The 12,011-nt window shown below is 35.4% G+C and overlaps 1 long non-coding RNA gene across 1 annotated transcript in view; it reads left to right on the top strand.

Moving 5' to 3' along the window:
* LOC115290366 overlaps positions 1 to 11,426 on the top strand; it is an 18,768-nt gene extending 7,342 nt beyond the window's left edge. Inside the window, exons 2-3 of the long non-coding RNA XR_003908067.1 lie at positions 5,843 to 5,905; positions 11,391 to 11,426. This is a non-coding gene — a long non-coding RNA (uncharacterized LOC115290366). The remainder of the gene's footprint in view (positions 1 to 5,842; positions 5,906 to 11,390) is intronic.
* The last annotated feature ends 585 nt before the right edge of the window (positions 11,427 to 12,011 follow it).

The raw sequence follows: 12,011 nt of genomic DNA, 5'->3' as shown, positions 1-12,011 counted from the left end.
AGTTTACATTCCCACCAACAGTGTAGGAGGGTCTCCGTTTCTCCACATCCTTGCCAGCATCTATAGTCTCTTGATTTGTTCATTTTAGCGACTCTGACAGGTGTGAGGTGGTATCTCAGTGTGGTTTTGATTTGTATTTCCCTAATGATGAGTGACGCTGAGCATCGTTTCATGTGCCTGTTGGCCATCTGGATGTCCTCTTTGGAGAAGTGTCTGTTCAGGTCTTCTGCCCATTTCTTCACTAGATTATTCAGTTTTCGGGTATGGAGTTTAGTGAGCTCCTTGTATATTTTGGCTACTAGCCCTTTATCTGATATGCCATTTGCCACTATCTTTTCCCATTCTGTCAGTTGCCTGTTAATTTTTTTGATTGTTTCCTTTGCATTGCAGAAGCTTTTTATCTTGACGAGGTCTCAGTAGTTCATTTTTGTTCTTGATTCCCTTGCCTCTGGGATGTGTGGAGGAGGAAATTGCTGCGATTGAGGTCTAGGAGGCTATTTCCTGCTTTCTCCTCTAGGGTTTTTATGGTTTCCTGTCTCACATTCAGAACCTTTATCCATTTTGAGTTTATTTTTGTGAATGGTGTAAGAAAGTGGTTTAATTTCATTTTTCTACATGTTGCTGTCCAGCTCTCCCAACACCACCTGTTGAAGAGACTGTCTTTTTTCCATTGGATACTCTTTGCTGCTTTGTCAAAGATTAATTCGCCATATACTTGTGGGTCCAATTCTGGGTTCTCTATTCTATTCCATTGGTCCATGTGTGACACACACATTTCTAATGCTCAAGAATAATTCTTATTGCATCTTTCTGATAGTAACCTTTATTTTTCTTAATACAGGAGATACTCTTTTATGGTTTGGAGTCTTGGGTTCTGTGGGAAAATTAACTTTTTATTCTGTGTTTATCTCTGGTTCTTCAGTGTTGTTTGGTTTTGCTATCAGTTAGATTTCATCTGCATTATGATTTCCAGAAGTTCATTGAATCTGATAATGGTATTTTTTCAAGTTTCCTAGTACAATTATTGATTCACTCTTATTTTTATATTTTGCTGTCATTTCAATGAATCTTGAGAATTGGTAGAGATAAATTTGATGCATTTGCATATATTTTGATCTAATCCAGAGTTTCATATTTGTAGTATCTTCACATTCTGAAATTACTTGGATATACAGGTCTCTTATACCTCATTATCATTTGTGGTGTCAAAGATTATATTACAAGGTATGTAGGACCGTAAGATGGTTATGAAGTATGATCTTGTTTGAATAGTATAAGTGAAGTTTACTCTGTGCATGCAACAAGGTCAAGGCAATTGCTTTTCACTTCAATTGTAAACATTTTTTACATCATTCTAGGCCATGAGATGTTCTTCACCAATCCTTATAGACCATATCCCTCAGCCCATGACCATCTTGGTCAATAAATTCCAAAGCACCTTTTTTATAGTTTAATATATTTATGCTTTTACTTAGTTGGGAGAAAGGATAAGGTTCACTTAATATTTCCAATAATCTATGTAAGTTCCAAACATAGGCAGCACACAATTTTTCTACGTGAGGTTCGATCTTTCATATGATGCCTTTTGTGCAGAGTTTTAGTGGCACTTTCAGTAAGGAGTATCTTGCCTCTTCTCATCCACTGGTGATGATAAATTTACCTTTACTTGTACATTGAGAATCACAAGTCAAGTTCCATCAAGCCTATGATTTTAAGATGTGCAGGTGGGCCTAGGGATATGCAGACCATGATGAGGAAATTGAACCTATATTCTAGTTATCATCATCATCCTACGGTAACACTCTCAACTCAATAGCACTAGTGGGAAGACAACAGATAGAACTTGAGGGAATTATGCTAAGTGAGATAAGTCCGACAGAGAAAGACAAGTATTTCATGATTATCACTTATATGTGGACTCTAAAAAATTAAACTTGTAGAGACAGTGAGTAGAATGGTGGTTGGTAGGGACTAGGGAACAGGGGAACTGAAGTTTCAAACTTGTTGTGAGAAGATGAATAAGTTCTTGAGATCTAACGTACTATCTTGTGATTACAGTTAACAATATTGAATTGTACACTTCAAAGTTGCTTAGAAACTAAATGTTTTCACTCCAAAAATGAAATGATAATTATATAATATACAGAGATGTTAGCTAGCAGCACAATGGTAATCATATTGCAATATATAAAGGTATTACATCAACACATTGTACATCTTAAACTTACACAATATTATATTTCAATTATATCTCAATTTTTGTTTAAATGGCATGACTTCATTAAAGAAATTCCATTTAGGAGGGGGCCGGTGGTGCAATGGATAACCCGTCTGACTACGGATCAGAAGAAATTCCATTTAAAAAATTGAATGCCTTTGAACAGACTATTTAACCTATCTGGAACTTCATTCCCTCATCTTTAAATTGAAAGGAGTGGTTGTAGAGATATTTACTTTTCTCTTCTTCCATGCTAACGACTCATTTCACTAATAAAATTTATGGCAAATGGAGTGAAATTACTAAGGAGGTCATATTAGTTACTTTCACCAATGGTTCAAGATTTCTAGAAGATTGGGTAAAAAATATGTATTGCATAATGATTTCCTCTGTAGTATTGAAAATTCCACTAACTGTCTGGCCAGGGTGCTTTGGAATTTATTGACCAAGATGGTCATGGGCTGAGGGATATGGTCTATAAGGATTAGTGAAGAACATCTCATGGCCTAGAATGATGTAAGTAAGTGTTTATCACTTACTAACTTGAAACTCTCAAGTTAGTAAGTGATAAACAGAAGATGACAGGAAAGTAAATGCAGTAAAATTGTTGAATTTTGCTGAGGAGTCATTGTGTTCTGAACACTGAAACAAGAGTTGTGATGGAATAGCATGGAATGTGAACTGGGGGAAGGTATGAAAGATATTAAAATGGAAAGATCCTGCCATGGAAAGACCTGAATTGCAGTTATTTTATGTACTATTTTCTTCCTTTAAAAAAAAAATTAATTTAATTTTCTTTGTCTTTTTAAAATATTTTAGTTAACACAAAGTGTAATATTGGTTTTAGAAGTAGAATTTAGTGACTTGTCACTTACATAAATACCCAATGTTCATCACCACAAATTTTCATCTTAAAAACCTATCACTCAACTAACTCATTTCCTACCTACCTTCCTCCATCAACCCTCAGTTCACTCTCTATTATTAAGACTCTCCTGTAGTTTGTTAACCTTTCTTCTCTTTTACCCCTTCTTTCTATATGTTCATCTGTTTTGTTTCTTGGATGAAAATTTATTATCATAAGGAAGATATGATAATCTCATACCATGTATACTGGCATATACTAGATATACATACTATACTGGGTAATTCCATCCACTCTCTTTGAAGAATTCTTTACTTAAAAAAATTCAGATTATGGTTGGGATATCAACCCACTGTAATTTTTATGATGCAAAAAATAATTGAGTTTGTAGTTAGAAGATGTTTCTTTCCTCCTTCTACTTGCTCTGGGCCTCCTGGTGAAAATGTCTTCCTCTGTTAGTATGGCTATCAACAGGTCACTCCTCATCTCTTGCTTTCTTTATCTATAAATGAAGATCACATTCAACCTTTCTACATCACAGAAAGAGTGTAAGAATAAATAAATATGTGGGAAAGATGGACTGCAGGAACTATAGTAACTTCCATATGATGCAAGAAAGCATGTTTTTAGTATATAACTATTGTTCTAATTTCTTCATAATGTAATAACAATTGCCATATTTCATGGTATCGACCCAAAATTATTTCTTTTTTTTTCATTGATGGAACTATCCAGTTCATTTCTGGACTAATGAATCAAAAGGAAAATGCCCTATCAATAGTTAGAGTCCATGTATAGATATGAGACAACAAAGCAAGAGGAAGCAAATCCATCATAAAGAAAGATTGTAACAAACTCTCAAAATGAGTCTAAACAGAGAGAAAAGAGGTATTTACAACCAAGACAAAAGAATGCAGGATCAATTTCAACAAATCAGAAGAGATAAAGTGGACTCTCTTTTCTCCTTTATAAGCAGATCAAAGCTGGCCAGTAGAGACAGTGATATAAGTACATAACACTCATAATATCTGGATTATCCACGGAATAGATTTTTTACAAGATATTCTGCTCACTCCTTTCCCAGACCTTTTTGTATGTAAAGTTTCAAAACTCTGAGCTGCTTGGGTGTAATTTACATGAAGTTGTCATGGCCACAAATCCCCTTTTCCTTGGGGAATGTAACAATCATGCATGAACCAACTACATGTGATGAGTGGTTCAGAAAATAGAATTGGTGAAGGTACCATTGACTTCTAAGTAAAGGTCCAAGCTGCCAGAGAACAAGTGAAGAACGCACATCCACAGACAAATCCACTACAAATTTTTAGGTTTCAGGGAGATGGCCCCAGCTCACACCCAGAAGTCGGGGGTCTGGGTCTCAATTAACTATGCCATGTTAACATGCTTGTTTCTTTCATTTTCAGTGTCTTCATCTGTAGAATCGATTAATGTCTGCTCTATCTCCTAAGGTTATTTTGAGATTCAAATGAAATAATATAGATGAGAATACTCACATAAATGTTATATTAATTTGCTTTCATCTTTGTACTTTTGCCTTCTAAACAATGGCTGTTCTAGGCAAGGATATGCATGTTCAGGACATGTATGTTGGGAAACGTCTGATACATGGTGTTTATGAAGCATTAGTGAAGTGTTCGTTGAATATTTGTTAAACCTGAATATTACAACTTCAAGAAACCTTAGTTTAAAAGCAGTAAGAACAAAATATATCAAAATGTAACTTTTTTCATTGTGTCCATCTCCTTTCTTTTTCCTCATCATCTGTATTGCCATTACTGAAACTGTTGAAAACTTTCAACCACATTCTCTTTTCTTCCCTTCTGAGGGAGGAGCGAAAGCTTTCCACTCCCTTTCTGGTGCCACCACCGTCTCCCTTCCTTTACAAGGCTTTCTCTCTAGCTTTGTAAGCTTCAGCACAGCCTTTCTGTTTCCATCGGAAACTGCTCACCACATTTTTCTCCAACTATCATCTAATCCCCGTTCCTCCCTAATAAAGCATAATGTTACTGTATTGTTTGAACAAGTATTTGTATTTCCTCCCCACTAACTCAATGCTTTGCAGTTTTTCTGCCATGATTACACTCTATCATAACCGTCTCCAACAAGGCTGCCAGTCAATTCCTTCGGGACAAATTCACAGCCCCCTTTGCAGCTTCATTCTACTCACTTTTTCTACTGCACTTTCTTTCATCAACTTCCCTTTCTACTCATTACTCTTTTTTCACTTAACTTTAATGACATTGTAGTTTCTTGCTTCTCATACCTTTCAAAATACCGTTCTCATGACATATCTCTTGTTCAGGATCTACCTGCCCTGTTTTCCCACTAATGGTGTTTCATTTGGGCTTAACTGTTCTTTTTCCTATTTGTCTCTGACCCTCACCAAGAAAATTGAAGCATGGTTCATTATTTCCAGAACACAGAGAGATTATATCCAAATTTCCCTTCTCTTTAAAAGTGTTTTCTATCCTGAGCGATGTGTCACTTCTTAAAAATCCTGCGAGCATGTAAAGCCCAACAACATAAAATAATTTATTTACTGGAAAGGTATAATTAGAGATTTCCTCAAAATGAGAAACAGGGAAAGCTTCTTTGCATTAACTGCCATATTATCAAGTACTGGATGAACATGTCTGCAGAGCTGGATACAACTGAGTGGTTTCCTGGAGGCCACTATGAAGTTCTGGGGAGGAAAGCAAAGGGGAATTCTAATTGCCCTGGTCTTCTTTTTATTGCAGCCGAATGTCTTAAAAATCCTGCACAGAAGAATGCATGAGTCTCCATGTGGAAGTCAAGAACAGGTGAGATAAACCATAGAGATACTAGTTAGAATTGTGGGAGTATTGATGGACAGGGATACAAGTAGGCCTTCTGAGATGCTGGAAATATTCTATGTCTTGATAAAGTGATGGTTACATGGGTTATATATACACGTGTAAAAAGTCCATCAAACTTTATACTAAAGATGTGTGTACCATATGGTGTATAATAGCTCAATTTAAAAATAACTTCAAAATTTGAAAAAAAGGTTCTATGCACAGTATACAATGATATGATTGACTAAACAAATATGGTACCAGTTAATGAGGACAGAAAGAAAATGTTATTTAAAAGTACTGGATGGTGAAAGGAGGCTTTTCCTAGAACTAGATCTTCACTTGCATATATTTTGGCATCAGAGTAAATGATTGTGGCATTGCCTAAGTGTTAACAGGATCAAGTTAGATAAACTCAGCTTGGTGAGTTAAACAAAAAAAAAAGTTTGACTATAGACTTTGAATATGGAATATATTTACATAAATCAGACTGTTTTTAAATCCAGTTCTGAAAAGTTAAACCTATGAGTTCATTTGAGTATGTTCTGAAACACTGGGATTATGAACCTGTGATGAATCTCTGGGAATATATCCTTCCCAGAAGAGTAGCAAGAAGGTGTAACAAGAGGCTCACTGATGTTGATTTATAGATCTAAATATGCCAAATGTGGTGAAGAGAAAAGGAAGGAAAAAGTAAAGTATACGAGAATGTCAGGAGAATGATATAATTTGGGGACACATTGTTGGAATATTCCAGAAAAAGCTGACTTAACTGTCAATGCCAGTGAAAACTTGTATCACACCACCAATGCAATGTATAAAAAAAATGTGTGAATTATTGAACAGGAACACATTTGCATCTTGAGGTATATTTGTTGTCTGCTTTGGTATGATCTGCACTGAACTAAAAGTTACTAAATAATATAGTATATATAGGAAGAATACCAAAATTGCTCTGAATAAATACTCTCTGAGTGGCTTTGTAACCCAGGAGATAAGTAATTAATAAATGAAAGCATTTTTCCCTCCTAGTATTCTACCAGTTGCAAATTTCAGGGTTGAACATTACCCATAACTTTGTGTGGTTGATTCCATGAAATGTCCCAGGAAATCTATGTTATTGATTATACATATGATTAACATAATATTATAGTATTAAATTATTAGTATACAACACACGTACACTAGCAATTTTATGAAATTTTTAAATTTTATTTTTGAGAGAGAGAGAGCACAAGTAGGGGAAGGGCAGAGAGAGAGGGAGACACAGAACTTGAAGCAGGCTCCAGGCTCTGAGCTCTCAGCACAGACCCTGGCATGGGGCTTGAACCCATGAACCATGAGATCATGACCTAAGCAGAAGTTGGGCACTTAACTGACTGAGCCACCTAGGCACCCCATCAATTTTATATTCTTTGGTGCTCTTTGACAGCTTACTGCATAACCATTAATGTATTCCAGAAGGGAATTATTCCATACAGTTATGGTTTTGAGATTTCTAGACCCACTTCCTCTTGGTTCCACAGAAAATCTGATTTCTTTGATTTGGGTGATATTTACATATTATGGCCATCTCTTTTTATTTATTTAATAATTCCAGTTTTCTAGCTTTGATTCAATAGCTAGTTTTAGAAAGTACTGATACATGCTAAATTTTTGAAAAATATACTTTAAAAACTTGAAATTCTTTACCATGATAATTTTTCCTTTTATTATTTTTCATATTGGTTTTTATCAGTAAGGTATGATTAATTATAATCAAAAGAAGCTTTTTTGGCATATCTACTGCTGCACATGAGGTCTTCATCATGGAAATTAAACAGTATTATTTGCAAATTTTCTTCTACTCACAGATCAGGGTAGTCAAGCTAAGTAAATTAGCAGTGACTGTATCTCTCAGGCATCTCCAGATCTATTACATCTATGTGGATCTTACCATTGGTATTGTTACTGTAGCAAATTTCTACAGAACGTTCTATAGAATCCAAAAGTTTCATAAATATAGTTAAACAGAAAGTATTAATATTAAATTTTAGAATATGATTTAGAATCCCTTGGTTTTTATCAAATCTACTATATTTGTAATTATTTGATGTTTTCTTGAACATTCTGATTCTCAAAACTTGTTCTAAGAACTACCAATTGACTAATAATCAAGATTCTCTCAATGGGGAAGAAACCAAATCAATAAATAAAATTCCTTTCTCTGGTTCAAGTGGGTAAATGACAATACAACGCAATTTTAAAGATTTCTTAAAAGTATATACTAATTCTTATCTGTTAGTAAACTAAAAAGTTACTAAAATTTGTACAATAAAGTGCTTATTAAAGGCTTGAATCAGAATTACATTAAAAATCTTTTTGCTGCATAATTTGTGTAATGTTGCAAATTATTGCGCAGTATTGTATGTACACACTCATAAAAAGTTGTAATTTCTTGCAAATAGGAGAAGATGGTTGTCTTGAGTTGTTCATGGCTTCTAAAGTTGTTCTTTTATTTTTTTTAATTAATTACTCAGGGGAGCCTGGGTGGCACAGTCAGTTAAGTGTCTTAGTTTCCACTCAGGTCATGATCTCCCAGTTCATTATTCAAGCCCCACATCAGTCTAGGCAATGATGGCACAGAGTCTGCTTGGGATTCTATCTCTCCTCCTCTCTGCTCCTCCCCCAGGTGAGGTCTCTATCTCTCTCTCTAAATAAATAAATGAACTTTAAAAATTTTTAATTACTTAATTATAAAATATAGCTTTATTATAATCTGTGTTTTGGTAGGAGTTACCAGTTATAACTAATGTGTGTAGTAAGCAATCTTGAGAAAGAAGAACAAAGCTGGAGGTATCGCAATCCTAGATTTCAAGATATACTACAAAGCTATAATAATCAAAACAATATGGCACTGGCACAAAAGCAAATATATGGATCAGTGGAACAGAATAGAGAGCCCAGAAATAAACGCACACTTAAACGGTCAATTAATCTATGTTGAGGGAGGCAACAATGTACAACAGGGAAAAGACAGTCTCTTCAGTAAAAGGTCTGGGAAAACAGCTATATGCAAAATAAAATAAAACTAGACCACTTTCTTACAACATATACAAAAATAAACTCCAAATGGATGAAAGACACAATGTGAGATTTGAAATCATAAAACTGCTAGAAGAAAACATAGGCAGTAATCTTTTTGACAGTAGTCTTAGCAACATTTTTCTGGATACATCTCTTCAGGCATGGGAAACAAAAGCAAAAATAAACTGTTGGGACTATTTCAAAATAAAAAGCTTTTACACAGCCAAAGAAACCATCAACAAAACAAAAAAGGCAACAAACTGGATGGGAGAAGATATTTGCAAATGATATATACAACAAGGGGTTAATATCCAAAATGCACAAAGAACTTACACAACTCAACACCAAATAATCCTAGACAACCTGATTAAAAATGGACAAACAACCTAAATAAACATTTTTCCAAAGAAGACATAAAGATCTCCAACAGACACATGAAAAGATGTTCACCATCACTAAGCATCGGGGAAATGCCAATCAAAACTGCAATGACATATCACCTTACACCTGCCTGAAAGAGTAGAATAAAAAAAAAAACCAAGAATTAACAAGTGTTGACCAGGATTTGGAGGAAAGGGAAAGGGAGCCCTCATGCATTGTTAATGGGAGTATAAATTGGTGCAGACATGGTGGAAAACAAGAAGGAGTTTCCTCAAAAAATTAAAAACAGAAATACTGTGTAATCCAGTAATTCCACTGCTGGGCATTACCCAAAAAAACAAAAGCAGTAATTCAGAAAGATATATGCACCACTATGTTTACTGCAGCAGTATTCATAATAGTCAAGATACGGAAGCAACTCAAGTGTCCATCGATGGATGAATGAATATATAATAAACAAAATGAAATATTATTCAGCCATAAGAAGATGAGATTGTATCACTTGCTAACACATGGATGGATGTAGAGGGTATTGTGTTAATTGAAATAAGTCAAAAAGAGAAAGACAAATACCATATGATTTCACTAATGTGTAGAATCTAAACAACAAAATAAATAAACAAAAAAGAGAGCTGAAACAGACTTCTAAATAAATAGAATAGACTAATGGTTGCCAGAGGGAAAAGATGGGGCGGTGGGCAAAATTGGTTAAGGGGGTAGGAGATAAAGGCTTCCAGTTATGGAATGAAAAGTCACATGGATGAAAGGTACAGCATAGAGAATATAGTCAATGGTATTATAATACCTTCTTATGGTGGCAGATGGTAGCTACACTTGTAGTGATCATTGCATACATTTGTTGATTCACTATGTTGTGCACCTGAAATGAATGTAATGGTACGTGTCAAGTATGTTTCCACTTACAAAAAGGCATGTATGTGTTGGAGTTCTGATATGAATAAATAACACCCCTCTTGCTAATAAAGATACATGCATAATCTCCTACCTCTCATACTCGCTTGTAAAGTGATACTTCTTTGTTAATATCAAACCTTATTTACCTGGATATTTGTCCCACTTAAATTGATCTAACATATTAAGAACTGCTCCAAATAATTTATTACGGTAACTTGTATTTCCATATCAAATCATTATTTATACCTGCTCTACTTTGCCTTTTTTCCATTTTATACTCACCTCCTTTCTCGCACACCACAGATGGGTGGTTATAGCAATGAGTGTAACCAACACAGAATAATTTTGGTGCCACTAAGCCTACGTATTCCTGGGTTTTTATTTAATAATTCATTAAAACAAAATCAGCTATAATTTGTAGTTATGGAGCATAATGCATACCTTGGTTACACATTGCCATTCTATCTTGCATTAAAAAATATTCCCAGTTTGACTTGGATGGGTCTGGGTATCATTCAGATCAGATAATCTGGAGAAATACAGCTTCCACGTAGCTAAGATACTTGGCAGAGCTAAAGATTGCTTGCAAGTGGGCCATAAATGTAAATTCCTTTGTGATTTGGCCACTTATCCTGAAATTATAGTGAGCCATGTCCTGCTCTCTGTTGTAAATAAACCATATTGTGTTTATACATGTCCTTCAACTTAGACATATTTTAGTATTAATTTCATACAATCACATTAAAATAATAGCACCATGAGAGACTTCGAAGGCCATCTGATTATTTATTTCTCAAACTAGGATTTGTCATCCTGTCTGATACCCTGAGGGGCCTGGGTTACTAAGGTACAGAATTTTCAAAACTCTAAGTTATGGTGTACAATAAATATGGTTTTTGTTAATCGGCAGGAATTTGAAATTATTGTGAGGTTAAACCACACTGTTTTATATTATGTTTTATGGAACATTCCCATGGTTTGTTCAAAAACATTCCTGTATGCAGTGATGGCTTTTGGATACGTGTGGGTTTTCTGTCGCTATTGTAACTAACAGCCACAAATACGGTGACTTACAGCAACTCATATCGATTATCTCAAAATTCTGTAGGTCAGGATCTCTGAGCTTCAGAAGACTGAAACCAACGTGTTGGGCAGCTGAGCTTTGATCAGGAGTTTTGAGAAGAATCTGCTTTCAGGCTCATTCGAGTCCATGCTGCACTAACGCTCTCTTCATTTGTGGAGCTGAGGCCCTTCTTCCCTCGTCAAATGTCAGGCAAGGGCTTGTTTTGCTTCCACAAGCTGGTCTGCATTATTTTCTATGCTTTTCCATGAGCTGTTGACCTCACTCTAGCCAAGGTAGGCCAAACTCTTCTCCAAGTTGGAATCCTGCTGGCTTCTTTTTCTGTGACATCTCACTTGTCTCTGCTGCTCTAGCTAACAGAGCGTTTGAGGGCTCTTGTGACAGATTTGGCCCCGTGGATAATGCAGGCTACTCACTTTGCATTATGGTTCCTAACCTTAACTACATATGTAAAGCCCATTTGTTATGTAAAGTGACATGTTCATAGTTTCCAGAAATTAGGACATGGGCATGTTTGGGAGACCAATATTCAGCCTACCACAAAGACCCCTAGACCCTTCCAGGAAAGCTTGAAAGGCACTGTTCTTTTAACTTTAAAGATGAGAAAAATCAAGACCAGAGAAAGTGAAGTGGCCCACTGGAGTTTAT

The sequence above is a fragment of the Suricata suricatta genome, chromosome 4 (assembly GCF_006229205.1).
Source record: "Suricata suricatta isolate VVHF042 chromosome 4, meerkat_22Aug2017_6uvM2_HiC, whole genome shotgun sequence".
NCBI lineage: Eukaryota > Metazoa > Chordata > Mammalia > Carnivora > Herpestidae > Suricata > Suricata suricatta.
The sequence above is the reverse complement of the archived record's forward strand: the minus strand, read 5'-3'. Positions and strand labels throughout refer to the sequence as shown.